This window comes from Antechinus flavipes, chromosome 2, assembly GCF_016432865.1.
Source record: "Antechinus flavipes isolate AdamAnt ecotype Samford, QLD, Australia chromosome 2, AdamAnt_v2, whole genome shotgun sequence".
NCBI lineage: Eukaryota > Metazoa > Chordata > Mammalia > Dasyuromorphia > Dasyuridae > Antechinus > Antechinus flavipes.
The window spans coordinates 444,413,812-444,441,792 of NC_067399.1; the positions used below are offsets into that span (position 1 = coordinate 444,413,812).

Genomic DNA, 27,981 nt, shown 5'->3' on the forward strand with positions numbered 1-27,981 from the left:
TATCTAACTTTCTTTGTCCCTAAGAATAATATAATATTAGGACAAGAAATCAATGACCCTTCAGTCATTCTTCTAGGAATATTTTCATATAGTCTCAGACTTCATTGGATTATGGAGGGATTTGATGATTCAATGTACTTCATCTGACTTTTTGACTGTGCTTCTATTTAGTAGAAGAAACTCGGTATAATGTGTTCCTTTTCCATCCTTATTGAGGCAGATCCAGTTATTGTTTATAATATGAAATAATAACATTCCTAATCTTTATCCTCAAACTTGAAACAGTAACTCAGAATCCTTTTAAGAGGGCAGAGAAACCACAGATATTATTTTTTTCCTATATTAAATTGTAGATGTCATAAAGGTCACCACCATCAATCATAACTTGACTCTGGTAGGTGCAAACTATTTATTTTTGTCCATAGTATTCCCCAAAAAATCTAGATTAAATAACCTGTGTTCCAAGGAGAATGAATTAGTCAAAGGGTTGTAACCCAATTCTCCTTACATTATACTGTATGTACTTCCATATAATAAAGCCATACTCATTATGAAGTTTTTTTTTATTGGAGGAAGCTATTTTATTGTTGGAAATGGTCACATTATACCATTTTCTATAATAGTCATAGTTACCAATAAAGCATTAAAAAAGTATTATTTGTATATATAATTAGGGATTGTAACCATCTCAATAAGGCATTATTTCTCTCCCAAATCTTTAATTCCCTTAAGGTCTTAAGATCAGGAAGTAGTTAGAAAAGATGCTGAGGATGAACTCTCTAGATTCTCTTAACCCTATTAAACTTTCTCATATAATAAAGAAAAATATATAAACAAAATCTACTACCAACCTATGCTATGACCCCATGTATTCCATACTTCTAAATCCTCATCTCTTTTCCAAGCAGAGAAATACATATTTTATCCCATGTCCTCTACAATTAACCTGAGTTTACCAGCTTTTTAGCATTTTAATTTATATTATTGTAGTCATTATTCTTTTATTTTTGCTCACTTCATACAAATCTTCCCACCTTTCTCTGAATTCCTCATCTTTGTTGTTTTTATCTTGTAGCAAATGTTTCATAATATCCATGTATCATAATTTGTTTAGCCATTCCTATAGCAATAGGTTGTTACTTTATTCTCATTTTTTCTACCCCCAAATCTGTGCTTATACTTTAAAAACTGGTTTTGATGACTAATAAGTTGTGATATATAAATGTAATGGAATATTATTGTTCTATAAAAAATGATGAGCATACTGATTTCAGAAAAGCTTGAAAAGACTTACATGAACTGATATACAAAGTGAAGTGAGTAAAACCAAGAGAACGTTGTACACAGCAATAAGATTATGTGATCTTCAACTATGATAGACTTGGCTCTTTTCAACAATGAGGTGATTCAAGGCAGTTCCAATAGAAAGAGCCATCTGCAACTAGAGAGAGAACTATGAATATGAATAAAACTGAATGTGGAATGAATGTGAACTATTTGATTTTTGATTTTCTTCCTGAGTTATTTTTACCTTCTGAATCCAATTCTCCCTGTGCAGCGGGAGAACTGTTCGGTTCTGCAAATATGTATTGTATCTAGGATATACTGCAACATATTTAACATATATAGGACTGCTTGCCATCTTGGGGGGGGGGAGGGAGGGAGGGGAAAAAACGAAACATAAGTGATTGCAAGGCATCAATACAAAGTTATTATTAAATAAAATTAAATTTAAAATAATAATAATAATAGTATACCCTGGGAAGTACTGTTTGCCCTCACTAGAGCTCTTCAAGTGATATCTAGTTGTCCTCTTAACAGAGATATTCTTCATATACAGATTGACTTAGATGCCCTTTTATCTTCCTTTCAAATGTAAGAGGCGGTGAATTTGTTCTTTGAAGAAACAGATCTGTAAGAATTTTGGATTTGGAGTCAGAGGACCACAGTTCAAATCTCAGTTCTGTCACTTCTTGGCAATAAAGCCTTGGATAAACTGAAAAAAAAAAAAAAAAAAAACTGAATGTGGACCAAAACATAGCATTTTCACTTATGTTATTTGTTTGCTTATTTTTTTTTATGGTTTTTTTCCCCTTTTAATCTGATTTTTCTTGTGTAGCATGAAATGTGGAAATATGTTTAGAGGAATTGCATATATTTAACCTGTATAAGATTACTTGCTGTCTAGAAGAGGAGGGAGGGAGCAAGGAAGGGAGAAAAATTTGGAACACAAAGTTTTGTAAGAGTGAATGTTGAAAACTATCTTTGCATATATTTTGAAATATAAAAAAACTTTTATAAAAAACTGACTGATGACAAATTTCCAAGTTTGTTTTTTTTAAACCATATAGATAGAAAGAAACTTGTCAACTATAGTAGTAAGCCATGAGAATGGAGAACCCTGCTAGTATTTGTCTCTTAATGAATTAATTGAGGTTTCTAGATGTTTGTGAAGGATCACTTTTATGACCCATCCTCTGTGGCAAGGAAAAAAAATTATGATATAGAACCCCTCTCTGTGCTGTGATTTATTGCAAAAGGATTTAACTTGTATAAGAGAACTGCCATTGAGCCTGTATTTCATTACTTTAAACATAGTTAAGATATAATGTAGAAGTATAGTGTTTTAAGATTGAGCCAGACAAATTTTTCCCAGCCATTTGGAAAAGAATGAAGGATATGCTTTTTAAAAATAAACCATCTATTCTTTTTTTTTTTTTTTACAATTTTATTTTATTTTATTTTATAATAACTTTATATTGACAGAATCCATGCCAGGGTAATTTTTTTTTTTTTTTTACAACATTATCCCTTGCACTCGCTTCTGTTCTGAATTTTCCCCTCCCTCCCTCCACTCCCTCCCCTAGATGGCAAGCAGTCCTATATATGTTAGATATTGAACCTTCTATTCTTTAAATTTTTTTTATTTGAGTTGTATGTTTGCTTGTTATCTATATTCTCAAGTTGTTGGAGCCTCAGAACATTTTAATATAATTTTGGTATTTATTTGATGTGGGTGACATTAAAAGAAAATGCTTATAATCCAGATTAATTTCTATGACAATATTACTCAATCATACAGTAATTATAATTATTAAGGCAACAATGTAATATAATAGCACTTTCAATTTGAGAATAAAAAAAGACTTTGGTGGGATTTTATTTTCTTAGTTTAAATTCTATAGGCTAATTAAGAATATCTAGTTTCTTTCCTTTTTGTAAAGAAAATACAGGTTTTTATTGACGTTCTTTTTTCATTTTAAATATTATTTTATTTTTTCCAAATATATGTAAAAACAATTTGTATATTGTTTTAAAAAAATTGAGTTCCAAATTTTCTCCATCCCTTCCTTATCTCTTTCTTTTCTAAGATGGTAAGCAATTTGATATGTATGTGAAATCATGTAAGACATATTTCCATAAATGTCATGTTGTGAAAAAAGAAATAAGCCAAAGGGAAAAAAACACAAAAACTGTAATCTGCATTCAGACTCTTATCACCTCTTTCTCTGAATGCAGAGAGCATTTTACATAATGAGTCCTTTGAAATTCTCTTGGATCATTGTATTGCTAAGAAGAATTAAGTCATTAATAATTGATTGTTAACCTATGTTGCTGATACTGGTTGTGCAAAATGTTCTCCTGGTTCTTCTCACTTCACTTTTCATCAGTTCATGTAAGTCATTTCATGTTTTCTGAAATCTTGCTACTTGTCAGTTCTTATAGCACAATAGTATTCTTTTAAATTCTTATACCACAACTTGTTTAGCCATTTTCCAATTGATGGGTCTCCCCTCAATTTCAATTTTTTGCCACCACAAAAAGAGCTACTATAGATAGTTTTGCATATGTGGATCCTTTCCCGCTTTTTAATGATCTCTTTAGGATACAGGTCTAGTAGAGGTATTGCTGGATTAAAGGGGATGCACCATTTGATTGCCCTTTAGGCATAATGGGACATCCAATTTCAAGCAAAACCATATTTCAAGTTGGTAACAAAAATAACTATAATCTGTATGAGTGATTCATACCTTTATCTCTAAATCTATTCCTTCAGTAATTTAAAAATGAAATTGAGGCCAAAGTTAAGCAAATATTATATCTTTTCTTTCTTCAATTATATTAAAACAAATGTAAAGAAATAAGATCAAGAGAGCTGACTTATACTTAAGTTTTTCAAATTAGAAAGCTTAAATCAATCAAGTGTCTCTACCACTTATTTGATGTTTACTGCATACTACTTGATATTATTGCTTATATTTTACACATATATGTCTTATTTATCCAGTTATATTATTAGTTTTTTGGGAGCAGTACTGCTTCTTGTGCATATCCTTCATAATGAGTATATGGTTTCGTATATAGAATTTCTTTATCAATACTTCTCAACATCTGTGATTTCATAAATATAAAATTAGTGAATAAAATTTAGTGAATAAAAATCACTAAAACAGATCACATCTCTTCTATGTCTTAAGATTGTCTTAAGAAATTTTAAATCAAATATAAAGGAAGCATAAGGACTCCAACTTGTAGGTTGAGTCCCTAGGGGGAAAGGACTCATTTCACATTCCTAAAACTTTTATGTATGTTCAAATAAAGTCAGATCTAAACAATTGGGAAAATATCAATTGCTTATGGGTAGGCTGAGTTAGTACAATAAAACTGACAATTCTATCTAAATTAATCTACTTATTCAGTGCCATACCAAACTTCTAGAATAATCATGTTGTAGAGAGAGAAAATATTAAAAAAAAAAAAAACTTTATATGTGTTTAACTTGATTCTAGTTACCCAGATAGAATGACCTCAAAACAAAAGCTTTTACTAAAATAGTATATAGTAAGAAGAGTAGCAAAACATGTCCACGCTATAAACCTGATATGTCCTTTTCTACAAATACATACAGCATCAGTGGGAGGAGTAAACGCAAAAGAGTTCATAAGTGGAAAAGCTCACACCTAGAGAGCACATTGCCAGCGCTATTTTTAGGAGGGGATTCATGCCTCTCAAGGTCCAGATCCTTTGGTATCTTTGTCTTCCTCTTGTCAACCTTGGTCTGCCTTCAGATGCTGGTCTGCTTGTTAGTGCTGGGCTGCTTGTTGCTATCAGATCCTGCTGTTCCATTGGATCCTGTATGATATTGTTTTGCTGCTTAGTGAGCTGTAGGCACCACTGCTTCCAGTTTGGGACTAGTTGATATCCTGGGTCCCTACTGCACCATGTTTAAAGGAGTAGAGCAATTATGGGACCAGCAGAAATTTTAACTCCAGAATCTGCTTTCTCTTCAGCAGACCCAAGTTCCAGGACTTTTACAAACCTTTCTAGCTGATTGTATTACACATGACGTGGCAAAATACTATGTCAGTTGCAGTAATTGATTAAGAAATATCTCTCCTGCTCTAAGCCCACTAAAAGGGGGAAGGAAAAAGAATGAAGAATAAACTATCAAAAGCTTCCTAAAGAGCTAGATTCTTCCACAACTGGCTCTCTTCTCAACTGACTCCACAACTGGATTGCCAGAAAGATGAGCTCTTTAGATTTCCCTTTCCCCAAAATAATGTGGCTGAACCTTGAACCACTAGAAGTTTTTGATCATTTTCAGTTATCCTTCTATAGTACCTTGTACCTCATAATATTATCAGATTGATTGTTGGATTTCCTTCCTCTGTTGTTCAGGAAAATTTCTATATATCTACTTTATACCTCCTCTAAATAAATATTTTATTAATAATGCTCTTTCCCTCCAGCATCACACCATCATTTCCTTAGGATTCTTCCCATCCCCCTGCTAATCCTCCCTTATGTCAAAGAAATTCAATTAAATAAAATAAGTTATATCATGTTGGACATAAGTAGATCATTTTTATGAATTTCTGCAGTCCTACTAAAGCTCATCATGCAGTGATGGTTTTGCTTGGTAAGTGGGAGAACTTAGTGAAGGCAGAGAAGTGAAATAAAGAAGTGAAGACACACTGATATTTTCCCCTGCCATTTCAGAGGCAGAATTATGCTAGAGTTTTCAAGGAGAAAGGATGATGAATGGCAGCAAACCTTTTCCCTTTAAGCAGATTAATTTAGCCATAAAGAGAATAACTGACCTTATTGTGCACAAGAAAAGAGATAAACTGTACCTAGTTAACACAGAAGTGTTTTGGGTATACTTATGATATACTCATCACTTGAAAGAGAACTTTGTTGGGATAGGGATGTTCAGCTGAAGGGTGAATTTGTAACAGTGAAATTTGTGTTGGAAGGATAACTCAGTTATAGTCTAGGCTATAAATCCATGTAAGCAAATTGAGCCTCTGCCCTATCCCTCTAGGATGTACTTTGAGGGTCTTAGACATTGAGGCTTTCCGTTTATGGTGATGCACTTAGCTAGATTATTTGGACAACAGTTTTTTCACCAGACTCAAACTGGAAACTTTTCTAACCTGATAGAACCTGGCAAAATTTGCATTTCACTGACATTCCCATTTCTGGAATGTTCTCCCTTTTCATTCCTACTTCCTGGTTTCTCTTGAATTCTTCAAGTTCCAACTAAAATCCTACCTCCTATAGGAAGCCCTTCTCACTCTTAATTTTAGTGCCTTCCCTCTATTGATTATTTTCTAATTATCTTGTAAATGTTTTGTATGTTGTCTCCTACATTAGATTGTAAGCTCCTCAAGGATAGGAACTGTCTTTTGACTTTCTTACTATCTCCAGCACTGAGTATAGTGCCTGGCACATATATACTAATAAATCCTTATTGACTGACATGGCCTTTGAGAACAGGAATTTACATCCATGCCATGATAACAAGAAGCTTTATTTAATTGGTGTTTACAATGTGCTTGGTACTGCACTATCATTAGGAATACAAAGAAAGGCAAAAACACAGTCCTTGTCCTCAAGCTTACATCTAAATGGGGGCAGATAACATATGCAAATAACTACTTACATGCTGCAGCAAGAGTTAGTGGTGGGAGACTATGCAAGAAAGCAAGCCAATGCAAAGGCATGGAGTTAGGAGATGGAATGTCATATGTAAGGAGTAGCAAATAGGAAGAAGGATCGTGAAGCTGACTTGTACAGAGGGTATGGAGGGTAGTAAAGTATAAGAAGATTGAATAGGGAAGAAAGTATCAGATTATGAAGAATTTTAAATGGCAAGCAAAGGATTTTATACTTGATCCTGGAAAGAAGAGAGTACCACCAAAGTTTTTTGAGTAGAGGTGGTATCATAGTCAGGACTGCTTTTTAGGGAAATCACTTTGTAAACTAAGTGGAGTATAAATTGGAGTGGAGAGGCATGGAGAGCAATCAGAGAGTTAGTATGTGTTTCTACATATACCAGGTACTCAACAAATTGAGTTTTTTATACTGCATGTGTTTAATTTGGGAAGAAAAAAGACTAAGAGGGGAAAATGCTATTTTAAGTAAAGGGAACAGTGTGAGTAAATGTCTGAAGTAAAAGAGTATAAAATAGGGTATGTTAAGGGAATGATGGGTAATTCAGTTTCTTAGAACTTGGGGAACGTAAGGAATATTAAGAAATAGGTTGAAAAGGAAAGCTTGGAAACCAGAGCATAGAAGATTTTGTGTTTAATTTCATAGATAACAGGAAGTTATTTAAAGGTTTTGTTTTCATTTATTTTGTCAATGGAGTTGTATCATTACATTAGTGGCAGTGAACATGGAAGGAACAGATTCAGAAAAAGCAAAGACTGAACTCATTTATCTCATAGTGAAATATTAACAGATCCATGTGGAGGGTTCCATCTGAATCTAGAAGCTGGAAATGTAGCAGAACTCCACTGCTCATTGGTGTGTACTCAGAAACACCATGTTGTGGGACCAATAGAGAAAGACTTAGCAACAGCCACTGGGAAGAAGCAACTCACCACGCCCAGGTGTCCAGCAAAGACCACACACCTGGTAAAGATTGCCTGCCATTTGAGATCAATAGGGAGCAGGCCTGGCAGAGGCAGTGACTTCACTTGCTGGTGAATAAGAAAATCATGTTGCCATTTACAGATGAAAACAGGCAATTTAATGCTGCAAAGGGATTAATTTGTTTTAAGGCGTGTTAAATTTGAGTTGTTGGGATTGCAGTTGGGGCACTTTAGGTTTCTCTGTTGAGCGTATTCTGTAGGTCTCTAAACACCAAAACCACAGCTTACAAGCTCCCACAAGCTTCATTCATCAGCTTAGAAACATTATTAATTTAAAATCGACCATTTAAATGAAATTACATAGTAAGAAAAGCATTAATAAAATATTCCCCTCATAAACCTGGGGTACATTTTGCCCCTAATATGCACATTCCCACTGAGAAGAGAGAACACATATAGAGGACATGAATGGAGATATTCATGTATCGGTAACAGGCATTATTGAGGTACAAGCAGGAAGTTATTCCTTCTGCTCAGCAAGCTCACTTTCTTCAAGCAGTTATTACACTGCTTCTGTGAATTGCTTATCTCAAAAGGCATGGAGTCTTTGCCCTTAGATCTGAAACTGCCAGTCACAAGGGCTTATGGAAAATTATGTCAAAATTTGGTTGCCCAGAAAAGTTCATCGGCATTATACATCAGTATCACAGTGGCATGCTTGTCTAGGTTCCAGATAATAGATGCTGTTGTCATGCTTTCCCAGTCACCAGTGAAGTGAAAAAAGGCTGTGTGCTTTTCCCCAAGCTTTTTAGCATGACGTTTTCAGCTATGTTGTCAAACATCTTCAATGAGGATAAACATGACATCAAGGTCAGCTATTACACTATTGGTAATTCCTTCAATTTGAAAAGGCTGCAAGTCAAAACTAAAGTGGAGGGAGTTGGTACATGATTTTTTTGTTTGCAGATGATCGTGCACTCAATGCAGCATTTAAAGCTGAGATGCAACATGTGGATCAATTCTCTACTGCTTGTGCTAATTTTGGCCTAACAATAAACACCAAGAAAACACAGATTCTTCACCAGACAGCACCATATCATCACATGTGGCATCATTGATTATACCAAATGGAGACGTTTTGAATGCTGAGGATAAGCTCACTTATCTTGGCAACATATTTTCCAGGGATGTACACATTGATGTGAGGTTGACACATTTCTAGGCTAGCTCAGTGTTTGAGAGCCTCCAAAGGAAAGTGTGGCAGAGAAGAGGTATTAGACTACCAAACTGAAGGTGTACAGAGCCATTATACTGACCTCATTGTGAAATCTGGACAGTCTACCAGCACCATGCCAGGAAACTGAATCATTGCCATTTGCCAGAGGAGTTCTGTTCCCCTTCCCTTCCTGGTTGAAAGTACTCAACTGGTGATACAGTGGGTTCTGTCATTACTATTCCAAGTCAAGTCAGCAAGCATTTATTAAGCTTCTACTTTAGAAATGATTGCATAACTTGGGAGACACTAGTACAGGACTGCCCAGCATAGTATGCCTACATCAGAAAAGGTGCTTTGCTCTATAAGCAAAGCAAAATCCGAGTAGTTCAAAAGTGGTAGGCACTGTGCTAAGCACTAGAGATAAAAAGATAAAAATAAAACACATCTGCCTTCAAGAAGTTGAAGAAAGCAACATTCACACACACACACACAATAAACATAAATTTGAGAGGTGATACGAATAGCATGTTGAAATAGGAAAAGAGTTTTGCTAGAAAAACTGGCAATTCATCTGGATTCAAAATCTACATTTTTATTCTATTACTCTGCGTTAGGTTAATGAAGCCCTGAAAGGTACATTGGAGTCCAGAGATCTTTCTTCTATAACTATTTTTAAAAAGTAAAAGCTCTAACATAATTAAGTTTTATTGGAATAGAATTGAAGGGCTGGGAAAAACCTTCAGGACATTTTTCCTGTAATAAAGTCATGCTTTTTCAAGTTGTTCGTTGTTGTTGTTGTTTTTAACTGTAATGTCTTTTTCCTTTGTAGAAAGGATTCCTTATGCTAGGCCAGGGTTTTTGGAACATGAGCCAGAACCTCTCTAGCTAACCAGTATTTTCAGGCTTGAATCTCTATTTCTATCTGGATTTCATTTTCATTAATGGAAGGATCTCTATTAGAAGCTTCACTCTGACATGGAAATTCTGGTTCCTTATATTCTCTCTCTCTATTCAATTCCCAGTGGTTAAATTGTTCATAGTATCTGTTTCAGAGACTTCCTTCATAAAAAAAATGCTTTTGAAGTTTCACCTCTCCTGTTTTTCAACCCCAAATTTCCTTTGCAAATGATGTGGGGGAAGAAGGAAGGCACAAGTAAACCGAGGGAGCAAGTCTTGTTTTCTGCCTGCCTAGTCATATCTCTGCCTTTGTTATGTATACATGACCGTCAACAATCTTACATGGGACTAACCACATACTTGCTTTACAGTATTCAAATAGATATGTCTACTGGTAATTAGAAATATAGGACTGGAACTAAAAAAAAGAAAAAAGATGGTGCTTAAGATAAAGATTTGAAAACCCTTTGTATCTGCTTATCACTAACATGTCCTTCATAAAATTCAATATTCTAGCTCATTTTGCTCTTTCCCTTCTTGAAACTACCTTCAAATTTGTACCACATCATTCAGCATTTATTATATACTGTCTAATATTTGTAGCACATCTTTTAGGCTCCTTATCCCAACTCCCACTTGCACTGGTAAATTGGATCCCTTAAGGGATTATTATATATCTCTCCTCAGGATTCTTGGGTTCAACTCTGAGGAATTGAAAGATGCTTTTTTTTTTTTTTTTTTACTATTGTTGCTCATTAATCCCTGCGAATATGCATTCCCTGTTGATTATCAGTTAATATCAATTAACAAAACTTAATTAGCTTTTATAAATAGGTATTTACTAAGATGTATAGTAAGAACAATTAGTACAAACCATCCAAAAATCTGGGACACTTCCTCACAAGTGTTTCCACTCTAGAGGAAAATGAGCTCAACCTAAGAGCATATGAAACAAATGGAATATAAAACTCATTACCCAGAAATCCTTTTGCTCTCTTCATAGAAACTTCATGAAATTCTCCACCAACATAGTATGGCTTTCTGCTGGGCTTTTTGTAAAGAGCTAAAGTTGCTCTTCTTCCTTTGGCCTGGGCTCCCAATATAGACATTCCCATCACTCACTGATCTTCTGGAGACACTGCTAGAACACTGAGTAATACATTTTTTTTTAAATACCCCTCTAATTAAAAGTGGAGAGCAAGGAGTAATACAGGGCTTCTTTATTTCCCCCACCCCTGCTTCCCAAGTAATTTCTTTTTAGGGGATCCACTGAACTATTCTTTTCTCCAGGCTGCCAGGCCTCAGAAAATGTGCACTTCTGAACTAACTTGTTTTATTTGTATAAGCCCCACAGGATGTGCCTGAGTTTCTTCAGCTAGTCCAAATACAACTCCTGTGCAATGTCATTCATATTTATCCGATGGTTTTTTATTCTCTCTTCCCATTTATTTAATTAGGTTATTTGTACTTTAATGTCTCTGATTTGTTGATTGAAAAGATTTAATGATAATGTCATATTTATGTATAGCACTTACAATAGCCAGATACTATACTACTTTACCATTATTATCTCATTTGATTTTCGCAACACCCATAGGAGATTTAAGTGCCATTATTATCCTCATTTTGCAATTGAAGAAACTGAGGCAGATAGAAATTAAGTGAGTTGCCCAAGGGGAAGGTAGTCACCCAGTTAATAAGTGTTTGAGATCAGAATTGAGTTCATGTCTTAAAGAACTGAGGCCTAGAACTCTATCCACTGAGTTAGTGAGCTGTCTTCATTACAGCCCCTATTTTCTGATTAACAGATACAATGGAAAAGTGTTGCTCTCATTTATTACTGAAGTAGAGGCATAGAATACTCCCCTTAGATATAGTTCCTTGTTGTTTTATGTATTTATGTTGCTCCTTTTTTTTTTTTTTTTTTTTTTTTTGCTGAGGCAATTGGGGTTAAGTGACTTGTCCAGAGTTACACAAGTAGGAAATAGTGTCTGAGGTCGCATTTGAACTCAGTTCCTCCTGACTTCAGGGCTGGTGCTCTATCCACTTGTTCCTTTTTTTTTTTTTTTAACATTAATAAACAGTTTTATTCAAGCAATAAAACATGAAAGAAAATATTACTATTTATAACAATTTCATTTGTGTATAACTCTTAAAAATATTTACCTGACATATAAAAAAGGAAATTATCATACATATAAAATTGATGTAGATCATCATTACATATACAATAAAATCTTGGTAGGAGTCGAGCAATTTTTACTCCTCCTTATGGCAAAGTAATCACTCACTGTGTGACAGTCACAGGGGCACATATGCTGTTGTCTAGCTAGAACAATAGTTAATAGATTATAAGGCGCTATTGTCCTGTGTTATTTTTGTATTTCCTTTAGTTTCTAAAGGACTAGTTTCTAGTCCTGGCATCTTATAGGTCCTCAAAAGTACTATGCCTGACTTTGACAAAGAAAAGTTATTTTTAATAATAATGACAGCTCAAAGTGAAAAAAGAAATGTTTGTCATAGGTTGCTTCTATTAGGAAGTTTTAGGATAACTTAATGCATATTGTTTCAAATATATGATAGTCATTATTTAGAGCAGGGGTCTTCAAATTTTTTAAATAGGGGGCCAGTTCACTGTTCCTTAGACTGTTGGAGGGCCGGACTATAGTAAAAACAAAAACCATGAACAAATTCCTATGCACGCTGTATATATCTTATTTTGAAGTGAAGAAACAAAACAGGAACAAATACAATATTTAAAATGAAGTAAAGTTAAATCAACAAACTTAGCAGTATTTCAATGGGAACTATGGACCTGCTTTTGGCTAATGTGATAGTCAATGTCTGGTTCCATATTTGTCACTGCTAGTCGTAACAAGTGATGCAAGTGTGCATCCATTAGTCTTGATCTGGTTGGAGATTTTAAATGTTTCATTCTAGAAAAAGTCTGTTCACAGACATAAGTGCTGCCAAAGATGGTTGCCATTTTGAGTGTATGGTTCCTGAGACGAGGATATGTCTCAGAGGGGGAGAGATGCATAGAAATTATGAAGGCTGTTAGACTTGAATGCGTCTTTCAGAGAGTCACAATTCTGCAGTTCAGCCAGTTCCATTTGGTAAACTTGTATCCACATTTTCAGTGTCAGTAGAAAATGGATTATGGAAAAGCTGTATTTTGTTCATGGAGATGAAGCTCTTTAAATCTAAATCAGAACTCATTTTGCAATTTTTCCAATGAATCCACACGTTTTGTTTGGGAATGCAATCAGCGTTTTTTTCGCTAACAGATTTTGAGTTGTGGGGAGATAGAAGTTTTCCTCCTTCACTTGTTTGATGAGGATGCCTAATTTTACTTCAAATGCTTTGACATGTGATTGCATATCACAGATGAGTTTTCCCTTTCCTTGAAGTTGCATATTGAAATTGTTGAGTAGCTCTGTTACATCTGTCAGAAAGGCAAGGTGCTATTTCCATTCTGCTTCATTGAGCTCTTTTACTTCTTTGTTTTTTGAAAGCAGAAAAGTTGTAATCTGTGGAAGTAAGTAATAGAAACATTTCAAAACTCTCCCTCGACTCAGCCAATGGACTTCTGTGCATTATAGAACATCTTCATACTCAACATTTAGCTCAGACAGAAATTCCTGAAATTGTCTGTGATTTAGTGCATTAGCTCTAATGAAGTTAACACAAGATACCACAATTTTCATAACAGAGTCCCACTTCAGTGATTTACTACATAGCACTTGTTGGTGGATGGGGCAGTGTATGGCTAGTGGATGAGAATGGTTATGTTTGTCCATCTCTTGGTTAATGCGAGCAATTACTCCTTTCTTAGACCCCATCATGCTAGGAACACCATCAGTTGTCACACTGGCTAGTTTAGCCCAGTCCAGCTCCAAACCATTTATAGTTTGGCAAACCTTTTCATAGATATTCTCTCCTGTAGTTGTTCCTTTCATGCTTTGCAGTGCAGCAAGCTCTTCTATGACTTCAAAATCATCATTCGTCCCATGAATAAAAATTAGAAGTTGTGCAGAATCATGAACATTGAGTGCCAAGGAAAAATATGAAATTTTTTAATGAAGTTTTGCAAATGCTGATGCAGATTGTCTTCCATTTCTTCAATCCTCCATGTAATTGTAGGTCCTGAAAGACTCACTGTACTAAATAAATTGGCCTTCTCTGGACACATCTCTTTGGCAACAGAAAGAAGGCATTCTTTAACAAATTCTTCCTCCACAAATGGTCTGCCAGTGCATGCTATTTTTTTGGCAACTTGAAAACTTGCTCGCAGTGATGAAATATTTAGCTGCTTCTGCTTCACAAAAGTATTTTGCTGAGTTGTCAATGTATTTTTACGTTTTAATATTTTATCTTTTCTCACTTCTTCAACCAATCATATTTATCTTCATGTTGAGTTTCATAGTGTCCACGCAAATTATATTCTTTGAACACAGACACTATATTCTGGCATATCAGACATATAGCTCTTTCCTTGTACTGCATGAAAAAGTAATCATAAGTCCACTGTTCTTTGTATATCCTACACTCCGAGTCAATTTTTCTTTTTCTAGGGATTCCAAATTGCTATTAGTAAAATACATACATACATACATACATATATATATATATATATATATATATATATACACAGTGCTATAAAAACAATATACCAGCAATAACTTTGCTCACACAGAGACATACAGACTGCAATGCCCAACTTCCTCCAAGCTGCCTCTGCACTGTGATGCCTCCGTTTCCTGCATTCTCTCTCTCTCACTCTTCACGCTACTGCTTCCAACCTTCATTGCTGCAGTGAATTCCCCCTGCAGTGGCCATGACATGTGCAGCATGCACTCTACATCCCCCCACGCCTGTCTGTTGTGGTGGCTGATGTTACTGTACAAGGCTGTGGGCCATCAGTTCTCTATCTTCTGCATCTCTCTCCCTTCCCCACACCACACACCCCGGCCTAGGAACTCACCTCACCTCAGTATCGCCTCACACTCTGTCTCCGCCACCTCAGCCCAGTGCCGGAAATGTGCATTGCTAACGGAAGTTTAGGTTGAACATCACTTCTGGTCTGATTTTGCCATAACTCAGCAGGCCACATAAACGTCGTCCACGGACTGTAGTTTGAGGACCCCTTGTTTAGAGGAACTCTTTTTTTTTTTTTTCAATTCTAATTTTATTTATTTTTATTTGTTTTCTTTTTATTGTTTTTCTTGGTTACACATATACATTAATTTTAATACACATTTCTTTATGAATCATGTTAGGAAAGAAAAATCATTGCAAAAGGGAAAAACCACAAAAGGAAAAAAAACAGAAGAAAAAGGAAAAAAGTGAACATAGCATGTGTTGATCTATATTTAGAACTCATTCTTTAATGGAATAAAATGTTTCAATATATTTGCTTTTTTTTTTTTTTTAGCTGATCAAAATTATGTTTTTTCTAGGAAATGTTAATGAAAACCAATGCTGAGACTGCTGGAGTTTTCATTGGAAACAACAGAATTCTTTAATTTACCATCTGCCCCTGTAACGGAACAGTTATTTTTGATGATAGTTGACCATCATTTAGAGATGGACATAGGTAAGGTAGGTTTATTTTTTAAAGAATAGGCTTAATTTTGTGGCTTTGAAAATATTTATCCATTAGATTTCAAAAGGCTAAAATGTTAAAAGCATGCTTAAATTGTATTTTAAGAAAAATTTTGGTATTTTGTTAGAGACAATTGAGAAGTTATGACTTTGTTCCCAGTATATAAAGCATACCCTATAGCTAAACACTTGGTGTAGAAGAATTCGGCAGAGCAAGAGTACTCAAAAATTATTTCAGAATGTTCTGAAAACATTCTAATTTGAAAGAAATTAGTCCTGGGATATTAGCCATTTACTAAAAAATATTAAACATTTTTTCTTTGATGATATTTACTTCAACTTTTACATAATTGAGTTTAGTATGCCAACTTTTTTCTTCCTTGGTTTTAACACCATCATTTAGCTCAGGAACTTGTGAAATGGTTGATGAACTTGGTGTTTACTAAATAAAATTATATACTACAAGTATATTTGTATGCAATATCTCCCAGATACTTTTGATTTAAAAATTTATCATTCCCCCTCTGGTCAATAATGTTCTTCATCTTTTCTGGTTATACTATTCATAGAATATTAGAGCTTGGAAAGACCTTAAAAGGTGAGGGAGCTAAGGCCACATGCATCAAGTGGTTTTGTCTAGGGTCATACTTCTCACTAATCTTGCATAAAGACAATACTAAATCCTTTCTATTATTTAAAATTTCCCTGTTATTTACATTTTTATGGGTTTTGCTCCACTGTTAACATTGTAGTGTCATGAAAACTTAAAAGTCTCTAGTTGGGTGAATCCTCAGTGGTAAACATATGGAAGAATGAAGAGAAGAGGCACATAGAATGGATAAGCATGGAAAGTTTGCAATCTGTCCTATTGGAAGCATCACCCACAGTGATAAGAACACAGATCCATTTGAATATTTACTTTGAAAAACTTTTCATTTTCTTTTAAAGTTATTAGATATGAAACTTTGCATTCTCTCCTGCATTTTCTTTTCTCCCCTCAAAAATATATTTCTTTCTGTTCCCAGCAAAATAATAGGAACATGTGGGTAAAGAGTAAAATTCTCTAGTTAAATTGGTTTATAAAAGTAATTATTTGAAGAAATTTCTATATACAATTTCAAAAACATTTCCCTTTTATAAAAATTTTTATAAGCCATATATCTGGGAGCTTAAAATGTAACTAGTTCTCAAAATATTCTTCATATACATGTCATATATTAGATAACTCCCCTTGCTTTATTTGGGAATTATTCTTAGTTGTCTCTGAGCTATGCTTATAAACTATTTTTTTTTCTCTCTGCCAACTTTGCAACATGTTCTACCTCCAACCAAACTATCTCTCGGCACTTAAAACTTGTTCCTATGAGCACGTAACCTAGACAAACCAATGGAAACTGAAAATAAGGCTATATAATAAGTAATTAAAGCTTAGAATAAATATCTCAGAGAGAGTTGAGATTTTGGACATGAAATGGTAGTACCTTATGTTGATGAAGGAAGAATTCATTTTATGGAGAAGATGGAGGGAAAGGGGAAGTAAACATTTATATAGTTAGTGCCCAGTGTGTGCCAGGCACTGATCTAAATCCTAGGGGATCATATCCCCATGGCAGGTAGTCACTACTGTAACCCAAATTCATAACCTCAGAGCCATCATCAGCTCTTTACTCTCCCTTATCCCGTGCACCCAGTCAGTTGCTACATTATCTAATTTACTGCCACATTTCCCATATTTTTTCTCTATTCATTTAGTTACCACTCTAGTTCATACCCTTATCTTATCTGTACTATTATAATAACCTCTCAATTGAGCTCTAGCCTCAAAACAGTCTTCTTTCCATTCTGTCCTTCACTAGCTACCAAAGTTATTTTCTTTAAGTGTAGGTATTTTATCATTCTATGTACAATAAATTCCATGGCTCTTTGTCACCTCTAGGAGGCAGTGTGATATAGTGGAAAAAGCTCTGGCTCTCAATTCAGAGGATCTGGGTTCAAATGTCACTTCAAATACTCTGGTCCTGACCCAGGCATTTAATTTCCCCTGACTTCCATCTTCATCAGTTTCTTTATATGTAAAAGGAAAGGGTTGTACTAGATGCTTTCTGGATTCCTTCCTGTTCTAGACCTTTTTTTCCCAAACTTTAGTATTTTATATTTTAAAAGATCTTCACAACCTGACCTCAACCTGCTTCTCCAACATTGTTGACATATTATTCCCTTTCATAATGCATTATTTTCCTAGCCTTCTGTTTTTCATACATAATTCCCTGTACCTTTACACAGGTTGTCCTCCCTACCTTGAATATACCTCCTTCTAACTAGCATCTATCTGATTTCCTTCAAAATTCTGTTCAAGCCCTCTGCATCATAAAGCTTCCCTGGTTCCAGAGCTTAGGACTTTGCTGTCAGTTATCTTATGTGTATTTTGTATATACTTACATATATATAGATTGTAAATCCCTGTAGAAAGTAAGTTCTGTAGGACATGCCTTTTTCCTTTCTCCTCTTTGTTTTTTTTTTTTTGTTGTTGTTTTTTTTTTTTTTTGTATCTTCATTACCTGACACATAGTGACTTAAGGAATGATTGATAGATTGGAGTATCCAGTTCTCAGAAGAGCTAATAGGCATTTGTGATCAAAGTGTAAAATGTTTGAAGGGGAGTATTATGAAATAAGTCTGCAAAGATAGGTGGAAGTCAAGTTTTCAAAAATGTCAAACTGAGGAGTTTGTATTTTATACTAGACAATAGGGACACTGAAGGTTTTTATGCAGAGGAATGATGTTAAACTTGTATTTTTGGATTACTAGTTTGGCATCAGTGTGGAAGATGGATTAGAGAAAGGAAAGATTAGAAATAAGGGAAACCAATTAGGAGGCTATTACAGCAGCCCAAGTGAAGACTGATGAGGATCTTGTTAATATAGAAAAGATGATTGACATGAAGGATGTTGAGAAAGAGTTTATAAGATTTGAAAATTAGAGTATTAAAGAGAATTAAGAGTCAAAGATGACTGACATTATAAAACACTGACTGGACAGATAGTAGTTACCTCCACAGAAGCATAGATATTAAAATAGATGGTTTAGAGCAGGAGCAGGAAACTTTTTTTCTGCCAAGGACCATTTGAATATTTATATTATCATTCAGGGGCCATACAAAATTATCAACTTACAGAATTCAAGTAGTGGCAGGTTGTTGTACCTACCTTTCAGTTCATCATCATCTGCAGATGCCTTAGCAAATGGTTTTATGGGTCTTATACAGCCCATGAGCCAGAAGTTTGTCGTTCCTGGTTTAGAGGAATGTAGCAAGTACCCTAACCATTAGGTTTGAAATACCAATGAGACATCCAGGTGAAGATGCCCAGAACATAATTGGTGAGGTGAGAGTAGAGTTCAGGAGAGACATTCAGTATAGACAGAGAGATTTAGTAGTCATCTTCATAAAGAAGAAAATTCAACACATATGAGCTGATGGTAAGTGTAGAAAGAGGTGGAAATGAAAGACAGAACTTTGAGGGAATAACTTTCACATGGGTGAAGATAAATAATGATCAGCAAAGGAGAATGAGAAAAAGTAGTTTATCAGGTAGAAGAGCCAACAGAGAGCTGTGTGACAAGTTATGAAATAAAAAGTATTATAAAAAGAATCAGTTTCCTATGGAATCTGCTTTTTATGTTCTATATGTATATATGAAAATATTCTGAGTTGTTTTAAATGCTGGATTCTCCCCCAGATCATGCCTTCAAACTGTTTCATGAATAAGACACTGACAACTCTGGACATTTTCTCTGGCTATCCCCCATCCCTGGAATTCTCTTCTTCCTCATCCCCTCCTATTAGCTTTATTGCCTTCCTTGAAGTTTCAAACTAAAATATCCCTTCTACAAGATTCCTTCCTTACAGGAAGAGGATTCAGCAGAGGAGGCAGAAAAGGGGTGGTAAGAGAAAAATTAGGAGAGAGAAGTGCCCTAAAAAGCTAGAGAGAAGAGACTATTAAGGAAAAGAGAGTGGTCACAGTGTAGATACTCTTTTTTTTTTTCAAGGAGTTTAGCTACAAAGAGTAGAAGAGATATAATATAAAATGATAGCAAGGATGGAAGGATCAAGTGAGGTTTTTTTCAGGATAGATTAAACCTGGTTGTGTTTGTAGGCAGTAGGAAATGAGCCAATAAAGAGTAGGGATGACAGAGGATGCGTTTTGAAAGAGGAGATAAATTGGTATCAGTTGAATAAGTTGAGGGGTTAGCCTTGGTAAGGAGTAAGGCCACTTTCTCATGTGAAACGGGTGAAGGAGAATTAACAAAATGTATTTGAGTGATAGGAGATGAAGAAGAGAGTTCATGGCAAATAACCTCAATTTTTACCAAAAAAAAGCTAAGAGAAAATAAAATCATGGTAAGTACAAGAATAAAAAGTCTTTAGAGGACAAGTTCCTATCAGGTCCAGTTTAGTCATCACCAATATAAAAAGAAGCCATCTATGTTTTTCATTGGTACAGTTTTTGATGTCTAGTTGGGTTTTTGTTACATCCAAGATCACAAGTTTCTTCCTTTATATTGATCTGTTTGTTAAGTTGATGCTTGTGTCTGGCTCTTCTTCCACAATAGTCACATAGCCTAAATAAGCTGACCTCTTAGTACCTGTTCTTATCAGCTGACTGTGGTTTTCTGTCTCTTGTACCATATGGCTGTTGCCTTATTTCTGTATGGATAGCTGGCTGACAGGTGCAGAGCTTAAACTGTCACTATTTCTCTTTTCTGGACCTTGCTTGTAGTTTAAACTAACCCTCTAACTTCACAAATAAGATTCTCATTGGCTCATATAGCTTACCCTGAGCCTTTCTAAGATAACACTTTTACAACAGGAGACTTTAAAGTATATATTCCAAGGAAGAAAGGCACAACTGGAGTATTCCTTAGTATTCAAGAAATTCTGGAGAAAAAGAATTCACTACTTATAGTCTTTATTTCAAACTCCTTCTTTAGGGTGACTAGGGAATATTTCCAGGCCTCTTCTGACAGAGGCCAATTCTACTTGAAAGAGTAAAAATATATTTATTTATTGTACTTGGTTTTAATGAGGTTATCTTCACTCAGATAATAACAGACTTCTTTGACATTTAGATAAACTGTGTGGTCTTGTTCAGAGAGATTTTATTCATATGAATATAGTGTTAAATATGTGTGGTGTATTGTTTTGTTTTTGCTGTCTTAAACATTATCATGGCTGGCAGAATAAGTGTAATTGGCTTTTAGTTATTGGATTTGGAGTCCAATGCAAATGCAAGTAATTTTTAAAAATCAGATACTATTTTCCAATTGAAGTTCAACTTGACTGTGAATTATAAGATCATAGATACAGCACTTGAAGGGACTTCAGAAGTCATATAATTCAGCACTCTAATTTTACAGATGAAAAAACTGAGACCGAAAGAAGTTGAGTGACATTGCCCAAAGTCATTCAAGAAGGAGATTTGAACCCAAGTACTCATATCCAGAGTCATTGTTCTTTCTACTTTACCATGTTGGTTTTTAAATCTGCATGTCCCTTATGCATTATGATTCTTTTGGATTGCAATTATCCATTGGTCTTCATGTTAAAAGGATTACTGTCTGACTAGTATTTGAAAATTCAACTCAGAATATAAAGAGCAAAGAAATTCTAGCTCTCCTTCAACTTTAATTATCCTATAGACTTTTCTTTCATGTGATGTGTAATTTTCTCTATTTCTCTGAAGATTTTTTGCTTCTTTTTAATTTCTGGTTTGCCTTTCTATCCTTAATTTTTTCAGTTTATCTTTTTATAGCTAATTTATCCCTGGCTACCTTTATTTATGAATCATTCTGAAGATATTCCCTTTGTTGAATTTTGACTCTTTTTCATATTCAGTATTCTTGTCATGTTGGGAAAGAAAACACAAAGCAAAGGGAAAAACCCAAGAAAAATAAAGTTTAAAAAGTATACTTTGATAGAATTTTTTGGTCATAAATCCTTAAGAATTGTCTTGGATCATTGTTTGTTAAAAATATCTAAGTCATTTACAGTTGATCATCATTGTATAGTATTGTTGTTTATTTATTTTCAGGTGATAAGTTTTCATCATTCTGTTCATTTCACTTTGCATCAGAGCATGTATTTCCAAGTTTTTCTGAAAGTATTCTTGCTCATCATTTCTTAAAGTACAGTGCTATTCCATTATAATCATATACTACAACTTGTTCAGCTATTTCCCCATTGATGATGGGCAGCCTTTCAATTTCCAATCATTAAAAGAACTGCTCTAAGTATTTTTGTCCATATAGGTCCTTTTGCTTTTTTTTTAAATTCCAAATTGCTCTCCAGAATGGTTGAATAAATTCAGAACTCTACTAACAGTGCATTAGTATCTCCATTTCCTTCTCATCCCCTCCTACATTTGTCATTTCCCTTTTCTGTCATATTAGTCAATCTTACAGGTGTGGATGGTACCTCAAAGTTGTTTTAATTTGAATTTCTCTAATCAATAGTGATTGAGAACATTTTTTTCATATAACTGTAAAGAGCTTTAATTATTTCAGCTGAAAACTTCTTGTTCATATCCATTGCCCATTTTGAGAAAGGGGGCCTTTCTCAGAAAAAAATTGTTATTAATTTTTTCCCACACTTATGATTATTGTGTACTTCCCTTTATCCTATTTCTCCCCATTTATCCTATGCTCTTTCTCTCTTTTTACTATTCTTCTTCAAAATGTTTTTGAACTCCACCCATTTGTCTTTTATCAGCTCCCCCTCTTTTTTAACCTCTTCCTCTCCTTTCCAGGGAGGGTAATTTATATTTCTATATCCCTATTCATTGAACCAGTTCTGATAAAAGTAAGGTTCAGGTGCTTCCCCTACTTTCTCCTACATGGTAAAAACTGCTTTCATGCCTGTTTTATATGAGATAATTTACTCATTGTACCTTTCTTTTTCTCATAGTGCATTCTTCTTTCTTACCATTTAATATTATTTTTTAGATATTCCATCATATTCAACTTATGCCCATGCCTTCTGCCTTAATGAGACAGTCTTATACCCAAAGGACTGTAAAACTGTACATACTCTTTGATTCAGCAATATTATTGCTTGGTCTGTATCCCAAAAGCATTCAAAAAAGGGGAAAGGATCTCTCAGTACAAAAATGTTTTTAGCAACTCTTTAGTGGTAGCTAAGAACTGGAAATTTAAGAAATACCCATCAATTGGAGAATTGCTAAACAGCCAATTGTAATGGAATATTATTATGCTATAAGAAGTGACAAGCAGGAAAATTTCAGAAAAACCTGGAATTATATGAATTGATGAATAGTGAACTGAACAAAATCAGGTAATGTTATACATAGTAACAGCAATATTGTTCAGTGAAGAATTGTGAATGATTTAGCTATTCTCAGCAATACAGTGATCTAAGAAAATCCCAAAAGACTAATGATGAAGCCTACTATCCACCTTCAGAGAAAGAACTGATATTGTTTGAATACAGACCAAAGCATGCTGTTTTTTTTCTTTCTTTAAATCTTGTACAAAATGACTAATATAAAAATGTCTTATATAATTGCAGATGTATAAATAATATCTGATTGCTTACCATTTTGGAAAGAAGAAAGGAGTAGGGGGATAGGATTTAGAAACAAAAACTTTAAATGAAACTTTTAAAAAATTAGCTGCTAATAGGCAAAAAAGAGAGATCAGTGGATTAGCTACATATACCAAAAATCACATCAACTATATATAAAAGATTAATGTTTAATAAATCTTTGGGAAAAAATAATGAAAAAGTTCTTAGGGGTTACAAGTATCATATTACTATATAGTAATGTTAAGAGTTTACTTTACCTTATTGAATCCTTTATGATTTCTCTTTCCTGTTTACTTTTTTATGCTTCTCTCAAATCTTGTATTTGAAAGTCAAATTTTTTATTCAGCTTTGGTCTTTTCATCAAGAATGTTTGAAAGTCTTCTATTTCATTGAACTTCTACTTTCCCTCAGTTTTAAAGGATTTACTCAGTTTTGCTGGGTAGGTGATTCTTGGTTGTAACCCCAACTTCTTTGCTAGGAATATCATACCCTTTCTTCTGGAATATATTATTTCAAATCTCCTGATCTTTTAATGTAGAAGCTCCTAAGTCTTGTGTTATTTTGTGTAGCTCCATAGTATTTGAATTGTTTCTTCCCAGATGCTTGCAATATTTTATTATTGAACTGGGAACTCTGGAATTTGACTATAATATTCCCGAGAGTTTTCATTTGGAGATCTCTTTCAGATGGTGATCAGTGGGTTCTTTCAATTTCATTTTACCTTCTCTTTCTAGAATATCAGAGCAATTTTCTTGATAATTTCTTGAAAGATGATGTTTAGGTTCTTTTCTGATCAAGGCTTTCAGGTAGTCCAATAATTTTAGAATTATCTTTTCTGGAGCTATTTTCCCAGGTCACATGTTTTTCCAGTGAGATAGTTCACATTTTCTTCTATTTTTCATTCTTTTTCTATTTTGTTTCATTGCTTCTTGATGTCTCTAAGTAATTAGATTTCATTTGACCAATTCTCAATTTTTTAAAGGAATTATTTTCTTCAGGTAAGCTTTTGTAACTTTTTCATTTGGCCAATTCTGCTTCTTAAGAAGTTCTTCAGTGAATTTTTTTTATATCTTTCTCACTTGGCCAATTCTGGCTTTTAAGATATTTTTTTCTTCAGTGAGTTTTTGTGTTTCTTTTACCATTTAGCCTGTTCTGTTTTTTTTTTAAGTATTATTTTCTTCAGTTTTTTTTGTACCACCCTTATGAAATTATTTTCTCCTTTTCCATGATTTTTTTGCATCTCTTAATTTTTTTTCTCCCAATTTTTCTTCTACCTCTCTTATTTGACTTTTAAATCTTTTTTGACTTTTCCATGACCTGATGTCAATTCATGTTTTGCTTTGAGCTTTTGGTTGTATCAGTTTCGAGTTTGTTGTCTTCTTTTGTATTTGTATTTCAATCTTCCCTGTTAACAGGAGTAACTTTCTATAGTGAGGACCTTTTTGTTGTTTACTTTTCCAGCTCTTTCTTGATTTCTACCTTTATATATTAATATTGGACTCTACTCCCAGAATGGAGAGGACACTGTCTCAAGCTTCAGATTTTTGTGCACCTATTTTCAGAGCTAATTGTGGAGATTTGCAATTTTTTATTTATTTTCAGGTGATATGATATAAAGAGAGGTGTATTTAGTTTTCTCCTAGCCTGTCTTTTGCTCTGTAGGTAACCACAAGCATTCTTTCCTGCTCTGGAACTGTGAGCTTACCCCTGCTGTAGCTCTGGTGTACATTAATGCTCTTCCTTGCCCTAAGACTACAACCCAAGACTATGACCTAGTTCACATAGATGCAATACGACAAGGTCCTACACCTCATGCCACCAAAGGGACCCCATTTATTTTCCTTTTGACCAATTGCCTGAACCCCCTTACCATCTGTAGGCTAAGAGGTCCAGAAGCCATTACTGCAGATGCTGATTCAGCTGCCCCTAAAACTTGCTGCTGGTTTGCTGAGGCACAGCCTGCACTCCAACTCTCACTCCAGTGTGACAGACTTTTCCTTTCATCCTTCTAAGTTGTCTTGAGGTTGAAAAAATTTTGCCCCATCTTTTGGTGCATTCTGCAGCTCCAGAATTGTGAAGCATTATTTAAAATTGTTTGGAGGAGAGTTTGGGAGGGTTCAGGCAAGTCCCTTTCTTTTCTCCATTTTTGACTCTGCCCTACCCATAAGGGGGCTATTTTAAAGAGAAATCTTAGTATTATATGTGATGTGCTACTCATCATTCTCCTCAGTATATATTTACTAAATAGTTAAAAAATAATTTAGTGACCTCTATTAGTAGGAGAGTATAAATAAAACCATTTAAATATAAAATGGAACTCGAAATCCTCAAGTTCTTATCCTACCTGTCACCAGAACTCTGTGTAAATCAATTACTTATTCCTTCCCTGTGAAATTAATATCAAACTATTCTGAGATGAATGTAAAAATTATTTTTGTAAAGAAATTTAGAGATGGAAAGTAATGCATGAAGGTTGTGGTTCAGTTGTTTTTCAATTGTATCTGACTGTGATCCCATTTGGGGTTTTCTCAGCAAAAATACTAGAGATGAGGAATACTGGAAATGAGATACTTACAGATGAGGAAACTAAAGCAAACAAGGTTAAGTGACTTGCCCATGGTCACACATCTAGTGAATGTCTGAAACCAAATCTGAACTCAGGAAGATGAGTCTTGCTGACTCCAGGCTTGTCACTCTATGCACTGTGCCACCTCAATGCCTATGAATATTGGAGATTATTATTATATCAAAGAAAAATAAAGTTACATCATAGGTTTTCTGTGACCTCACAAGCACCTCTGGATTTGCTGTCATAGTTACCATGTGGCTATTGGAACTCAAGTGCTTTGTAATGTTACTGTATTGGGAAAATCCCTTCACTGCCCTAGCTGCATCCAGGAGAACTCAAAGACAGATGATCTCAAGTAGGTTCCTTCTTAGAATAACAGTTACAAGAACTGGTGCTTCATTTTCATTTTTTGGAACTGGTAAAACTTTATCCTTGATGAAGGAACCATAAGTGGTTTTATTTATCCTGCTAATTGATTGATTAATTTACAAGTAAATGTGAGACTAGAATTGACTGATTTTTGTGTTTTGTTTGAAAGTTAATATTTTAAGTAAAAAACACTCTGGAAATAAAAGAATCAGAATTTTCTGAAAATTAAAATTTTAAGGCAACTGAATATGGAAAGCATTACTAAATTGCAGTGTTTTTCTTATAGGCAATCACAACTGTAGCAAGAGCACTAGTACTTAGGAGTCAGTAGGTCTGGTTGAAATTCTGGCTTTGCTACTAATTATTTGTGTGATCTTAGAACAAGTCAAGTCATCTCTTTGGACTTTTGTTTAATCATCTGTAAAATGAAGGAGTTAGATTAAGTGTGCTAAGGTCCTTTTCATCTCTAACATTCTATGATTCTAGATTTTTGCTTAGTCCCTTTGTAATATTTCTTCCTCAAATATATGATATGCCCCATAAATTGATACATTGAGAGTACCTGAAATGTTTTCATCAAACTAATGCACAAGATTAAGAAAATTCTAATGGCTACAAAATGTCTTTTTTTTAAATTAGTGAAAAGCCTTTATTTAAAATAGGACTCCCTGATTAAAATTCCTTTATCATCCTCTAATCAAAAAAAAAAGCAGCTTGTTCTAATGTTATTTATTTGGAAAGGAGTTTAAGGCTTAAAGGAACACCTTGCTTAAAAAAAAATAAGTGTTTTATCAATAATAATAATCCTGCTTTTTAGAATTAAGGTAATGCTGACCTCAACTGTGTCTACTGTTTCTCCAAGAATGGTGATAAATAAATCTTTGTCTTTGGTTTATAAACATACATTTGCAAACTGGCCAAATCAGTTAAGGATGTAAATCAGGAATCATAGAGTAGAGCAAAACTAATTCATAGAGGAATAAAAGCCATAGCTTTGGTTTTTAATACTATGTTCTAATCAGCCAGCTATAATGCTAAATGTCAAGTGTGATAGAATTTAGTATTGGAAATTTTATTTATAAAAAGGTCTGCAAAATATGATTTTGCATTATTTATTTATAAAAAGGTCCTGATAATAGCAGGACAAATCTAGACTAAAATGTTCATTAATAAAACAGAAGTAGATAAGTATGAATTTTTAGATTAAAAAAATTGAACTTTTGGTTTTTATTAGATATGTGCTAAGTCCCTATTGTGATATACATAGGATAGTAGTTTCAGTTATGGGAAAGATCCATTTTATAATTACAAGCACCTGTGTATTTTTTAAATAAACTTTTTTAAAGAAAAAAAGTTGAGGAATTCAAATAACTCAGAATTATATTTTGAATGACTAGTCTTGGTAAAAAGAATTAAAAGATAGAGAAGAATCACAACTTAAAGCAAAATTATAGAATTAATCAGAACTGTTTCTTAATCCTAAACAGCTCGAAGCATACACAGAAGACCTAACTTTCACTAACTGCTATTTTTTGACTTATTGAACTTCCTTGATCATTATAGGCTAGTAACTCATTGTCAGATTCATAGATTGTCTATAAGTTTATTTTCTTTCTATGGTTTTTAACTTTTGAGCCTTCATTGATCATGAGCATCTTAAGCAAAGAATCTTCTTGTGAGAGAAAGAAATGTGGAAATTCCAATTAAGTGACTTTCTAACTCTTGTTTCACAAAAAAAACGTAATTTGACTACAAGATTGTTAAAAACCTATGCTAGGGCTCTGAAGTGTATATTAGAATCTCTGAAACATGACTAGGAATTTATTGAAAGGAAGTGTAGTCATAT

General features: G+C 34.1%; 1 protein-coding gene across 8 annotated transcripts in view; it reads left to right on the forward strand.

Moving 5' to 3' along the window:
* Positions 1 to 27,981, forward strand: part of ZHX3 (zinc fingers and homeoboxes 3) — a 161,361-nt gene that overhangs the window by 42,470 nt on the left and 90,910 nt on the right. For 5 of the 8 annotated variants that reach the window (XM_051979304.1, XM_051979298.1, XM_051979302.1 and 2 more), the window contains one exon: positions 15,453 to 15,589. The exons of 1 other annotated variant lie outside the window; for it this stretch is intronic. The gene's annotated coding sequence lies outside the window, so the exon portion shown is untranslated. Of the gene's footprint in view, positions 1 to 15,452; positions 15,595 to 26,071; positions 26,122 to 27,981 lie in introns of those variants that run through there. 2 more of the 8 variants (XM_051979299.1, XM_051979307.1) reach the window with 2 other exon arrangements.